Source organism: Halichoerus grypus, chromosome 2 (genome assembly GCF_964656455.1).
Source record: "Halichoerus grypus chromosome 2, mHalGry1.hap1.1, whole genome shotgun sequence".
NCBI lineage: Eukaryota > Metazoa > Chordata > Mammalia > Carnivora > Phocidae > Halichoerus > Halichoerus grypus.
This window is the reverse complement of record NC_135713.1, coordinates 67849358-67864682: the sequence shown is the minus strand read 5'-3', so window position 1 is coordinate 67864682 and position 15325 is coordinate 67849358. Positions and strand designations below refer to the sequence as shown.

Genomic DNA, 15325 nt, shown 5'->3' with positions numbered 1-15325 from the left:
GAAAGGTTCAGGACTTCAGCCCCTGAGAAGCGCTGTTAGTAAAGGCTGAGGAAACTGGGGTCAGTCCCACCCCACTGCCTCCAGGGCAACTGCTAAACTGCCCTCAGTCAAAGCCAGGTTTGGATTGAGAGTCCATTAGGTCACTGAGCAAACAGCTTTAAAAGTTCGTGCTGTCTCATTGATAATCAGGGACCTGCAGGAAGGTAAACATGTCCATGTTCCAAGAAGAGAAACATGTTATCCTAGGATCCTAGGGATGAACCATTCTACGATTGTTGAGAAATTGGCAGTGTTTTTAAAATCAGTGATTGACAATCTCTTTACCTGTGGGGTTCCTCATGGTGCCTCACATCTAACAGACTGGCTTCCAGGACTAACGCATTACAAAGTTCTGCCACACGAACAGCAGCCTGTGCCCTCTTACTCTCTAATGGGTGAACAACAGAAAAAGAAATACACAGATGAAATGTAAAGGCAGCTCAGAGAAGGGAGGGATGAAGGATCAGAGGAGACTCCCTGAAGTTAGGCCATGAGAGAGAATATGAACACCTGGGGAATGGCGTAAAGAAAGCTATTCTGAATGAAGAAAGAATAAACGGAGAGCAAAGACTCAGACAAAAGATAGTTCAAGGCAAGTGTTCCTCTGAAGCTTCGTCTATTGATGATAATCATAATTACCTGGAGTCTCAAAAAATGAGGATATTAGATGCCATATCGTCAGTTACAGATAGCTGATCCTTGCCTTCTAGTAGCTAATGCTCTTCAATAAACATATTCAGGTCTACTTGGAAGAACGAACAGATATAAGCCTTAAAGTATTCATACTGCCTTAATAGGGTCAATGTTTTGGCTTGTGCTTTGAGAAAGGAAAACGGCGGCATCATTCAGTAGTTCAAGATAGTTTAGCTTGGAAGGAACAGAAAAATAGAGACAAACTGGATCACTGGCATCAACAGGCTAAGCGCATCCAGGAGTTGCCAGGGCTGAAGAACAGCTACCCACAAGGGGATATGGTATCCAGACTCCAAGATGCACCCAAGGCTCCCTGCCTTCTGCTGTTCACACTCTTGACATACTGTACAAGTGTTGGTCTGTGTGACCAATGAAACACCACAGAAGTAACAATATGTCACTTTTGAGATTAGGTTATAGAAGACAATGTAGCTTCTGCCTTGGTCTCTCTAGCTTTCTTGGATCACTTGTTTTGGGGAAAACCTGCTCACATATCATGAACCGTCCTTTGAAAAGATCCACATGGTGAGGAACTGAAATGTGCTGACAGCCACATGAGTGAGCTTGGAAACGATTCTGCACCCCTGGTTAGCAGCCTGAATTTGTGGAGACCTCATGAGAGACCTTGCACCAGAACCACAAAGCTAAGCTACTTCTGCATTCTTGGCCCTCAGAAATTATGGGATAATAAATTTTTGCCATCTAAAGGTGCTAAATTTGAGAATAATTTGTTACATAACAATATGTAACTAATACCAGAGGAATGGTGGGCACCACAGGCTCCTACAGGGAGGACATTCACGGAAGTCATGTGATAGAGAGGAGCAGGCAAGGCCCCAGAGTGGAGCATAATTTAGGGAGTCAGTGGGAGCAGAGAGAAGCATGGGACTGACAAATCTGGTTCTATAACCTCAAAGATGGCTTGTTAAATGGATGAACTTATGTGCCCTAACTTCCCTTACAAACCTCTTAACCAAAGACCTACTATGGATCTTCTACCAGATTTTAAGGAGTGTCAGTTTTCTGTTGTTTCAGACTCTCAATTACAAACCAAAAGTCAGGTGACCTCAGAGATTCATACCCTCGAATGCCTGTCCTTGGCAGCAGCACCCCTGGAAGCAGGTGTGTGAGTGGCTCTGAAGTGAATCCTGACTACTTTATCTGAACACAACTAGAGGTTCTCACTGGTGGTTCTGGAGTTCCTACAGGGACTCAGACCTCCTTTTCATACCTAACACGTAGAGTAGCTAACATTTTAAATGGCTGTGCTACTGACCCTCTGCTAAACATTTCATATGAATTTTGTTATTAATGTTTATGACAGTCTTGTTACATAGCATGGTAATTCTCATTTTAGACATGAGGAAGTGGAGGCAAGAAAGGTTATACATTGTCCAGGCCCATATGGTTCTTAAGTGGCAGAGTTAAGGCTAGATGTGATCGGTCAGGCTGATGTTATTGCGCATGATCTTAACTACCGTGCTGTTGATGCCTGGAGGAAGATTTCGCCACCTGTAGATGTCCTGCTTCTAGATATGCAGCATGTTTTGGAAGATGTTTGATTCCTCACACAGAACCCCTCCTTCTTTCTGACTGATTGCAATATTCAAGCTAAGCAACCCAGAATTCACCTTTATCAAATCCACAGCTTAAAGCATTCTACTAAAAGAGAATGGTAAGTACTTCATTTAAAAAAAAAAAAAAAACATAAGTGGGGAGAAAAATGGCTTTCTTATCAATGTCTAAATTTCTTACACCTCATCTAAAATTACATACTATGCTATACCTCTTCACGCTCTTTCCCACTGCTGTTGGCTTTATGATAGAATGCTTTAATTTGCTCCACATATAATATCTTTGTACCACTGTTTTCTGTAATTTATACCACATGCTGTCCACTTTCTTGTACTATTTTATTCAGGAAAGCACTTTGGAAATCAGTTTATATGAAAGATGTTATTTAAAATGAAGTTGTATTGCAAGATACATTATTATAATTTCCTTCTTGCTTTGGTCCTGCTTCATCTTACACAGTTGCCTGATATTTGATGCAGTGCTGAAATCTAAATGCGAAGAGTGTTTGGAATTGATGCTCATGTATTACTTATTTAATCTGCTGCCAGAGTGATCCACTGTTGAGTTCTCTGTTTTCAATATCTTCTGAGGCCGGCTCTAACATCCATCTTACTTGTTTCTTGGAGAAAATCTGTATTATGTATATTGTTATAAATGCAGTATAAGTGGGCAGGTTATTTTGGTTTTTGGGATATGTCATAGGATACAACTTAACACTGAACAATTATGGGTAGTAGAAAAATTTGTCAGACCTCAATCATTCAGGGATAATTGCCTTAGGGCTCTGTTTCTGTTCTTTTTCCATTCTGTCCTTTTGTCTTTCATTCATTCCAGTGTTTTACTTTAGCATTTTGAGAAATTAGACACAGAGGAAGAAAAATTGAACTGGTCACTTGAATGACTTTTTGGCAGCTCTTGATAAAGACACAACACCAAAAAAAGAAAAGATTACTTTGAGGACAAATGTGAAGCTGGTGCCTGAAATTTGCATGCTTTCTTAGATTTGTAATTCTCTGGATTTGAGTATACATATTAATCATATTTCAGGTACTGAATAAATATTGCCTATTTTGCTAGGAGGGCTATGTTGATAGTGAATAACAATAAAGATAACAATAATGTTATTATTTACAAGAAAAAAGACATTCTAATGTCTTTTTGGTAGAAAAGAGATACGCTAATAAGGTAGACAGTGCACAAGATTTTTCTGGGTTATCATTCTTCTGTTCCCTTGCTCCAGTCTCTATGTGTTTAAACCTACCCTGTGGTTTAAGGCTTAAGGCCCCCTCCCTGCTCTGACTCCTAGAGCACTTTGTGGTGCTTTTCTGGCAGTGGATGTTTATAGATTATGCCCAAACCACAGCATGCACTCTTTGAGGGTTGACAGAGGTTTTGGTGATCTTTTGTTCTTTCCACCCCACTTGTGGAAAGGAGGTGTCAGAAAGTACTTTAAAAACCAGATTTTATTTTTTATTCCAAATATTATACAATTTATTAATAAAATACTATTGACATGCAAATAACTATAGATTCTCCCAGTCAGTCCTTGAAGTCAGGCAAGATAGAACTGGAGGAGGTCTTAGACCTCCTCCAACCAAAACACAGATTTCCTGGTAAGGCAGTGGTTTAGAGGTCTTGGGTGGAGACCTGCATCTCACATTTATTGTCAGCATGATCTTGGGCAAGCCATTGACCAACTCTGATTTTAAATTTTCTCTACTAAAAAAAAAAATAGAAATGTTTACCTTATACAGTTACTGTGAACATGAAATGAGGTGATGGATGCAGAGTGCTCTGTAAAAGTGGAGGCTCTCCATCAGTGTTAGTTCAAGAAACTAGTGCTTCAAGAAGGTAAGGGACCACTCCAGGGTGTATCTGCCAGTTGGTAGCAGAGCCAGGTTTCTTGAGGTGATACAGCATAATTAAGTAAGAACTACATGTGGAGTGAGAAGGAAGGTGTATTTCAAGCAGATCGTAGTTTTGCTTGGAACGTCCCCAGAATATCCTTTCCCCTTTGGTTGATGCTAACTTGAAATATAACAATTGAAGTTGAGAGTTTTGAAAAATAAAACTGACATCAAGGTACTATTACTCTTTGGTCTCACTTGGTTCGCGATAGGTAGACTGGGGATGATAGCTTAGACAGAGCATTGTGTCTATCGAAGCAGGTAATGTGTGTGGAGGTATTTTGGTAAACAGTAAGGAGCTATGTAAATGTCATTATTATGGCCTCCTGCTTCCTGCATATAACTTTATATTGCTTTTCTCACATCAGGAAGAAGAAAAATAATTCTCATGCAAATTGCACATTAAGTCACCAGAAGAGCCTCGTATAAAAGTTTTGGGGAAATAACATTGATTTTTTTCCCCCCAGCATGATGAGACCATTAAATCTTCTTTTCATGATACCCATTTCATTTTTCAAAAATTCTTTATTTTATTCTTTTATTTTTCTCTCAGAGACCATTACTGTATGTTTGTTATTATGTTTTGGTCTTGCCCTGTCTCCTACTGTTAATCATTTTTTCTGTTTCCTGTCATTAATCTGTACCATATACTCTTTTTTTATCCTACCACCTGAGCAACTCTTTCCCTCCCTCCACACCCACCAAACTTGCGGTGTCTTATAAATAAGTGCTCTGAATGAAGACAAATTCTTTCAGGACTTCTTCAGTTGCCCTTTGGGAAAATGGCTGAGATTCTGAAACTTGTGTTTCTCTTTAAGAGAATTACAATAAAAGAAAACTGTCCGGGATCGTAACTCTTACTCCTCCCCAATTTATGGAGCTCCCTCTGCAGAAGGAAAGAATCCATAAAGAATCTCAAATAAACACCTAATAAAAGAAATTTAGCTCACATTAAAATACTAGAATACCAGATGGTGGAGTTTAAGTATTATTCAACTACTGTTTATCCTACCCAGTGCTCATTTTAAATTCAACATTTTTGAGAATTATTCATGGAGCCACGGTTGTATTTCATGCAGATAACAAGGCTTAGTTTGGAGTGAATTACCAGAATGCACCCATAATTTCCATACTTCCTTGGTTATTGTTAATTTGGATTGCAACTATTAGTTAAAGTTGAGAGGCTTTCGAAAGCAAATTGACAACAAGCTATCGTGGACAATAATTTGTTCAGCAATCTGCGGGGAGGGCAAATCATTAAATTTTACAGGGTGGAGGAACTCACCAAAGAATGTGATGTTCCATCTGCCAAAGCTGAAAAACACAACTGTTTGATGAGTGTGTTTCTTCCTCTGTAGCAGCCTGCCCACTGAGCAGGCAATTATTCTTTGCTTTTATCTAATGGCTGTGGCGTAACTTTTAAGTGAAAGTAAAATGCAATTTCATCTTCCAACACCTCCCCATGTGAATGGATAAAAGATCAACAGAGCTGTCTCTAACACAGCACACCTCCCTGTGTAAAGTCAAAGGGCCCTATGAATTGATCACTAGGACACACATGACACGTGTAGATTACTGGACACCTCCCATGTCTGGTTCCCACCATACATTTGTATTTTATTCACCTTGTGTTAGGGAAAATGACAAGCTTTCCTCCTCCAAGTCATTAAAAAAAATATTAGGATACCTTTTAAAGGAACAACATCCATTCCAATGCTAAAAGCTCATGCTTTGACAGCTTGAAGAGTTTCCATCCCACATTTAAAATTAATCTTTGAACAAAAAAAGTTAAATTCAATATGACACATCCCCAATGCCTAAAAAAGCTTTTACATGGGAAAACAGGGCTTAAAAATCTCTTTCTAATTTTATCGTTGAATTTTCCAAGTTTTGAGATCAACAGAAATTGAAGGGACTTTGCTAACAATCATCCTACACGTCATCATTACTGCTCCCTATTGTTGAGCACTTACTATGTGCTAGCACACTATGCTGGGAGCTTCACACCTGTGGTCTCATTTAACTCCTACAATGAACCTGCAAGGGATTCTCATTTCATAAATGAGGAATTCCAACTTGACATTGTCTGATTTCAGGGCTCATCCTTTGATCTATAACAGCATACTTCCTCCTTGAGGATAGTAGACATGAAATTATATATGAACGTTAATATTTACATTTTCTTTTTTCTTTTTTAAGAGATGTTATTTATTTGAGAGAGAGAGAGAGAGCAAGCACAAGTGGTGGGGAGGGGCAGAGAGAGAGGGAGAAGCAGTCTCCCCACTGAGCAGGGAGCCCAATACGGGGTTCAATCTCAGGACCCTGAGATCATGACCTGAGCTGAAGGCAGACACTTAACTGACTGAGCCACCCAGGCGCCCCAATACTTACATTTTAAAAGTGACATCACAGAGAGGAAAGCACACTTTATTTTTTAAAAAGCTTAATGGCAAGTTTACCTTGGGTGCATTTTTATGCCAAACCCCACTCCTGTACCATTTGCGACACTATGGGGAACATGTAAATAGTAACACACTCCCATGGAAAAGCATATACTTTATGCCTTCATTGAATGGCTCCTTACGTTCTCTCTAAGCATAAAGTTATTCATTTGTAAAAGGAATAATTATAGTACCTACATCATGTTGGGAGGTAATTCTCTATGAGTGTCTTGCATTTCTGTGGGACCTGCCAGCAGAGGCACTGACTGCCTTTGTCCTGGCCTGTTTGTTCAAGGATGTCTGTACAGGAAACAGCCTCAGAAGATAGGGATAGTGTCTCCCTCAGAAGCAAAGAGTGGCACGATTGCTGTTTATTTTGAAATATTCAGTTTCCTTAAATTCAGAGTTCCTCTCCTATAATGCAACCCACTGTGTGTGCATGTGTCACCTGACTTTCTTTCTGTTGCCCTGTGGGAACTGGGGCTTACAGAATTGGCCCAAGAAAATGCTGATATTCTGGTTTCTGCTACTTCTGTGGGTGATAAAGTCCTTCGTCTCTGACCCAAGAATCTTATGTCTTCTGCCAGCATCCACAAAACTGTGGCAGGCCATCTTGTTAGCTTGCAAGCAGAGTGACATCTCAAACCCTTCATAATGCTTGATACCTAATAGAGCTGTGACAGTTAAATGAGACAATAGGTGTAGAAAACTTGGTGACTGGCACATAGAAAGTATTAAATACATATTGGATATTGATGGTATTATTGACTCAGAAGAAAACAGCACATCATTGGTTCATTAATAATTTAGGTATTTTGATATTTTATATGAATTAGTTTCAAATTGCTTTTTTATGTGATAAGCTAATAGTAACATTCTTTTATATATGCTATAGTTAACTCAGTTGGGACTCTTGGAGGGTCAAGTCAATTCTGCAAAGATAGGGTTGATGGATTTTTTGCCTCTAAAGGCTAGGGCAGTTGGTACAGAAATAATTGTGAAGGAATATTTTCCTACACTAAAAAGTGTAACTTAAATATAGGTCTCACAATATTATAATTGAACATTGGGAGAAAATAAACAAACCAATCATACAAATGGCATTTAATAGTCTACCAAAGTTTAATGACTCAAAAACCCCAAAGCCCATGGTTCTTTATGTACATGATCTGAGGAACCCTGAAAATATGATTTTTAAACATCTGTGAACCATATAACTTACTGGTGCAAAAATGAGTTAAGAAATACAAATGAGGGGCACCTGGGTGACTCAGTCACTTAAGTGTCCAACTCTTGATTTCGGTTCAGGTCATGGTCTCAGGGTCATGAGATCAAGACCTGCATTGGTTCTGCGCTGGGCATGGAGCCTGCTTAGGATTCTCTCTCCCTCTCCCTCTGTCCCTTTCCCCCTAAAAAAAGAAAGAAAGAAATACAAATGATAATGTAGCTCTGATAACTATGAAATCTGTCTGGAATTCCTTCTGTTTCTCTTCACAACTGATCTCTTTATTTTAGCTCTGCCCTTGAATTACTGAAAAAAGGAAGGTTTTGTTTTGTTTTTTAGTACTAATGACAAATTGTTTCACTCCTTATGACCTTTTCATGGTGCGTCTGGTTTTACATGTTATATCTTTAGCAGTTTGAAGATTCTCTACTTTACGATTATCCTAACAGCCACCAATTACTTATGACTTTTGTTGTCATTGGTAGAGTTCTTCTATCTGTGGGTTACATTTACCTTTTCTTCAAAAGTGAGCTGTTTAGTGGGTGAAATTTAAGGAGAAATAGGACATTTGAATAATTTCAAAGTATCTCTTACCATAAGTAAATAAATACTTAATTACAAAGGGAGGAATAGTAGATGTGTGGGTGGGGACATTTGGCAGACACAGCCTAGATCAAGATTAACAAATCAACAATATATGATGTATTCACATCATGTACTCCCTGGAATGGCACAGTGATGACGGGCAGGCCACTTTTGTGGTATTCTTTCTAATGATGCATAATCTCAGTCTAAGCATGAGAAAACATTAAACAAACCTAACTTGGGGAACATTCTACAAAATAACTGACCAGTTATTCTTCCAAAACCTCAAGGTCATAAAAGACAACAAAAGACAGAGGAAATGTTAAAGATTGGAACAGACTAAAGATTTGACAGACAAAATGCAGTGTGGAATCCTGAGTTAGATCCTGGAATGTAAAATAAAAGGATATTAGTAGAAAAACTGGTGTAATCTGAATAAAGTCTGTAGTTAATTGCATTGTATCAGTGGTGATTTCTTGGTTTAGAGATAAGTACTCTTATCTCTTCAGGTTATGTAAGGTGTTAACATTAAGGGAAGCTAAATGAAGTGTACATGTGGACTCTGTACATTATTTTTCAACTCTTCTAGAAGCCTAAGATTACCTTAAAATAAAAAAGATTTTTTTTTGAAAAGAAAAAGTGAGTTATTTTTTAACCATTGTGATAAAACCCTGGTTTTATTTTCCATGCTAGGAAATGAAGTTAAAAGGTGAAAGAATACAACAGATTATTCTTCATAAGAAGAATAATTATGTAATAGCATGGAGACACAGGATAAAATAAGGTCATTTATGGAAGACAGTCAGAAAAATGCATCACTTTATTTTGTTCTTTTAATGTGTAGGTGGGTGTATAGACATAGTCTGTCTCCCCAAATAGATATTAAGACCTCCTACTCTATTTTCTCACTGTCTGGCTCAGATTTTATACATACTAGATGTTCAAAGAATGTTTGTTTTGGTTGTTGAGAATGATAACCAGTGCTCTCTGCTGGCTCAGATCTCATGCACTTTTTTTTCTAGGTGCTGAATATTGGCTGTATTGACTTTACAGTTGCATATTCAATATAAGGTCTGAGCTAACAATTTTTCTAAAAGAAAAAAAATTTTCTTTTACTTCCAATTCACAATTTCTTTCAGCATTACCATTATATACACTTAAGAGGATGGCGTAAAACATTTTCTTTACCTAGTGACAAGAAAAATGTTTCATTTCCACTACTCAGTTATTTTGAATGTTCATGTTAATGAAGTAAGGGTTGAAACGGATAGGTGGGGTTTTTATGTTTAAAGTGATATTTTTGAGAAATTGGAAAAAATATGCAAATTATATTGATGTTCATACAAAGGAATCCTTATTCTGCTACCATCTCCTCCTTCAGATGTATTTTTTTCTTGAAACTCCAACACAGTTTTTCATCATTTCTCATCACAAGACATTTTTTAAGGATGTTCTGTCCATGTCACTACAACAGAGAGGGACAAAGACACGTGGCCCCTGACTTCAGGATTTTTTATAATTGAGACAATTTGGTGTCCCACCAAACTCCTCAGCATCCCCTTCTGAGACTATAATTGTGAAACAGTCTCCCGTATCAATCTGTCACTGATATCTAAAATTTCACCACTGAAATTTTATTCTGTGGTTGCCTCCTATTCAAATACAACCAAAACTTAAAAAGGCAATACACTGTGAATTATACTATTAAATTCCAGGTAACATGGTAGCTGGCTGAAAGTCAATCTGAATAGGAAGAACTCAGAAAAGAGTGGGCAACAAGAAGCGAGTAGAAAGTGGGGAGGGTATGCTAAAAGGGGTTTTAGAATTAATAAGACCCAAGGTTACATTTTGGCTTTTCCATTTACTAACTGGTTACCTTTGGATATATTGCTTCCTCTCTTTTTGCTCAGTTCCTCCATGTGTTAAAGTGGAAGTAGTTAGCTCACTTCCCTGGAACGTGTCCGATTTCAGTGAGCTGACAAATGTGAACACACCTAGGACAGCACCAGAACTGAAGCAGGTGATGAAGGATCTCTATTTTTTTCTTTTTAACTGAAGACAAACTTTGTCCTCTCCCCCATTTTGACTAACTCGGAGGTCTCCACACTATCCACAGAAGCTTAAATACAGGACCAGAGGCATCCTTCGAGCGCATCTCTTCACAAGTTTGGATCTTAGAGACAGAGTTCTGAGTGTGCAGCCTGCCATTGCTCTGCCTATGCAGAAAGCAAGTAAAACAGCTGCTCTCTCCTTCCCACCAAGGTGTGAGCTCATTTTCTTCCAACAGCCCTCTAGGCTGGCTTGACCTGGAAAGCAGTCAAGTTGGATGATGGAAAGAAGTTATCAATGACAGAAGAAAGTCTGTGTGACCCAGAGCTTAGGGAGGAGACCCAGGTGATCACTAAGGATGACCTCAGTTGGGGGGGCCAGGCAAGGTGAAACTCAAGGGCTTCCAAGAGGCTGAAGAGACTTATGGGGAGGAGAGTCCTATTTTCAGTGTCTTTGGGGGAGATAATTGGTCTTTTGCATGGACCTGATATAGGTCATCTGACTTCCAAGCACCTCTTTCTTGACGTGGAAAGGTATAAGTCAGGCTTCTGTTTGTCCTGCCTTGGTGCAAACACCATGAATACCCATCTCAATTTTGAGAACGATTTCTGAATAGCACTCTCTTAGCAGCTGAAGCTTTTCTTGAGAGCCACTTTTAGAATCCAATTTTGCTCTTTTTCAGTAAAAGGACAATTAAAAACAGCAACAAAAAGCAATGCTTATTTTTCTCTGAGGCTTTTCACTGAGGTTTACTTTATTCATCTGTTTTTATATATTTACTTCAATTTTGTCTCTTTGTAAAACAACACTAACCAGCATGCACTTCTGTCATCATCTGAGTGTTCTCTTCTTTTGGGATTTCTTTTCATGAGTATCACCTCTGAATAATATGAAAAAATAACCACCAAATTGAAGAAGCCATCAGAGGAAGCCCCATGTTATCTTCCATTTGTCTTCTATCATAGTTGTTCTCTATGCTTACGAGTGAGGATATGTCTGTGTTTCAAAGCCTGTTGGCAATGTACACAGTCAGTGTTATTACTTATTACATATTATTTTGACTCAAACAGCATTACCCAGCTTGATCACTGACCTTATTTACCAGGTACTAATACAAATTGACTTTTTCTTGATGTTTTGGGGAATACAAAAGACGGATTTTTAGGGAGTGATCTCCAAGCTCAGAGTTTATAATCTATGAGTAGAAGTAGGATACCTAGTAAGAAATTTAAATGTTTCAAAAAATCAAGTTTTGTCAATTTTGAACATATTCAAAAGTATGGAATGTGGGGTGCTGATGAGCCAGTTGGAGAGAAATCGGTATAACAAGAGTTTTTAAAAATATACATTCTCCCTTTTCCAGAAATTCTACTTCTAGAAATTAAAATAACTTCTAGAAATTGAAATTCTTCTTCCATTGAAATAATTAGGTGTGAACATAAATTCATGTATAGGTTATTCACTACAATGTTATTTATAAAAACAAATTATGGAAAACATTAAGCTACACCTGGCAATAAATTATTGTACATTTGTTGAAAACTATGAAGCCATTAAAATGATAGTGACAATTATATTTAATGATCAGGGGAGATCAGGCCTCTCACTGCCTCCATCCCTCTTCACTCTCCTTTTCCTGTCAGTTTTTATTTGTACTAAGGTCGATCATTTACAACATTGGGAGATTCTACTAGTTGTAAACTAGTTTGCTATGAAACACGGCAAAACTCCAACTTTTGTCCTCCCCAGAATTAATCACTTTCATCCCTTTCACCTGATTGTGTTGTCATTTAGCTTCCTGATGATAGTAGCATTCTTTGTTGCTACTTCTCAATTTTTTAGTTTCTGGCATTGTTAACTGACTCCCCATTACAGAAGATGAGAAAATGTATCTCTCTTTCTCTCCTTCCTCCCTTCCCTCTCCACATATGCATAGTCCTCTCATTTCCTTCTCCTCCAGTAGAGTTATATTGTAATTTTGGTTAAATTAATATTACATATTAATACATTGTTATGACTACATACATTCTATTTCTAGCTGAGACATAGTGTAAACTATGAGCACCATTCTTTGCCTGCACAACATTTTGTTTTCCCTGGAGTTACAACTGTTTTCATTTGCTTCATTTTTTATGTGTGTAATCATTGTTCAACCTCTCTTCCACAATTGTCTAAATCTTCTCTCAAGAGTCTTCCTGAAAACTCTTCTCCTGAGTTTTCATTTCTGACTATAATATTTTTCATTTGTAAAAGCTCTTCTTTGTAATCTGAATGAATTGAATCTTTATTATAGCATCCTGTTCTTGCTTTTGCTTGCATGATCTCTCATTCTGTAGATATTACTGCTGTTCTGTTTTTATTTTTAGGTTTCCTTTTTCCTGCACAGTCTCTGTTATCTCCAAGTTGCTTTAAATCTGTTTGTTTTGGTTTCTGTTTTTCAAATTATATGCTGGCTTCCAATGTCTAATAACCCCTGGTTGTCTTCTATTATTGTTGTCTTCTTATATTTTATAAGATTTTAGATATAATTATATATGCATATATATATATAATTGTCTTCTCGCAAGGACATATATTATCTTTTCATAGTTTCTAGTACTGAGTTCATTAATATGTCTTATAGATTGTGAATTTCATTGTAGGGTCATCAGGTTGGGCTATTTACTTGACAAGTTTCTGAAGTCAGCATCTTTAGAACTTACTCTTGTGTTGATATTATTTTCAAGACCTTTAATTTCTTCTCTGGATGGTGAAAGCCTAGCTACAAGCATATGGGGAACTGAGTGGGGGAAGATGGCAAAATTTATTGAATTCTCCAATTTTTGATATAGTACTCATACCCTCAACTTTTTCTTTTTGTTCCCAGAGACCTCTATCTTACACATTTTAGAAAATAAACCTCCAGTCCTCAATAAACATAATGGATGTCTATTCAGAAATCTTTTTTTAAAAATTTTATTTATTTATTTATCAGAGAGAGAGAGAGCACAAGCAGGGGGAGCGGCGGGCAGAGGGGGAAGCAGGCTCCCCGCTGAGCAAGAAGCCCAATGCAGGACTCGACCCCTGGGATCATGACCTGAGCCAAAGGCAGATGCTTAACCAACTGAGCCACTCAGGTGTCCCTATTCAGAAATCTTATATAAGAACAGAATTTGTCCAAGCATGTGTGTCTATAGTCTTGTCACATTCTGGGGAAAAACGTGCTTCAGAATTCCTAAGAGCAAATAATAGTTTAATAAGAATAACGAAATTATGAAGCATCAAACCTACACATCAATCATAATGGTTTGTATTCCAAACATAGAAAGTGTGAACAGCCAACTTCAAATTAGAAGGAAGTGAGGATGGGTATTGAGGCCCTTGCTTTCTCAGTACTCAATCCTGAGCATCCTATCCTTTTAAGAGAAGGTGGCCCAGTGTAACACGCCTTCCAAGAGCAGAATGCCTCCGTGTAAATTATATTCAATGGTCTACATTGCAGTGTGCTTCTACCCATATCACTTAGGTAACTTAGAATGCCTTTTCAGACTACCTCTCTGAGATCAAGGTGAACTTTAAGGTAAAAATACATACTTGCTTTCACTACTAAGGTAAAATTCATCCCTGGCATTTATCTACAGTGGCAGTGTCCCTAAAGCACTTTGTTCAACAGAATATTCTTTTCCTAGGGTCCTATTTATAAAGACATCAAAGAGTTGAGGGAAAAACATTTCTTTTCAACCATAGTGTGAGTCTTCTTTCATGTTCTAAAAGATCTTAACTTTTATTTGGGTTTGAGTATAGTTTTCTTTCTGATGACATCTGACATTTGAATAGGTCTTGTTCATAAAATATAAGCCACCTTCCATTTGACTAACTGGGGATGATTAATTTAATCAACCAGGCTTTCTAACATTTTTCCCTGTGAATTAAGTTTGGAACTTTGAAAAATATGAAACAATCAAGTACTGTTATTTGAAATAGATACAGTGTGTCATGCTGCAGTTTGGTTTATAATGGGAGATTAAAACTCATTACTGCAAATTATAGGAGTTTCCTGGCTGGCCTTCATTAACCATCTGGCTTTAAACATTGATTTGTGGTTACATACATTATTTTTAGGGAAGAGCACCTGATCTTCTATTGAAAACATTTGTTTCATCTTGTTCTACATATTTTTAAAAGGGCATGATTCTCAGTGTTGTTAAAATCTCTTAGATCCTATTGTATCTTCATCTTTGACTTATAATCATATATAATTTATCCAAAGAAAATGCCAGTCATGTTATCAAGTCTTGGTCCTATATGCTTCTTTTCCTCAAGAAATTTTCTAGGTAGTGTAATAGGAAAAGAGAGTAGATGGAAGACAAATCTAATCCTATAGATTTCCATTCCAATGTAGTGAAAAATTTTATATACTTTCAGGACTTGGATGTTGAGGTACTTTAAATTAGAGGATACCGAAATCATTCATTCATTAATTTAGTCAGCAAATGTTCACTGAGAACCTTTTAGGGAATAGGTGCTGAAAATGCTGGAGATACAACAGTAAATAACAAGGCTCCTCCTCCATGTAGCTGGACAACAAACACAGGAAAGGACAAATCATCTATAGATAAGAGTATGAAGGAGATAAATTGGACTCTGTCATAGAAAAAAATTAGGGGAGGAAGGCTACTTTAGATTTGGCGGTGAGGAAAAACCTCTCTGAAAATACAAGAACTGAGACCACGTGAACAACCAATAGAAGAAACTTCCCGGTAGAAGAGGCAATGAATTCCAAGGACCTCAGTCTGTAAAGAGCTTGATGTGATGTGGGACAGAAAAGGGGC

General features: G+C 37.7%; 1 long non-coding RNA gene across 4 annotated transcripts in view; it reads right to left on the bottom strand.

The window, feature by feature from the left end:
- Positions 1-15325, bottom strand: part of LOC118555131 (uncharacterized) — a 224562-nt gene that overhangs the window by 42063 nt on the left and 167174 nt on the right. The window contains exon 4 of one of the 4 annotated variants that reach the window (XR_013445655.1): positions 323-427. The exons of the other annotated variants lie outside the window; for them this stretch is intronic. This is a non-coding gene — a long non-coding RNA (uncharacterized LOC118555131). Of the gene's footprint in view, positions 1-322; positions 428-15325 lie in introns of those variants that run through there. 4 annotated transcript variants of the gene reach the window in all.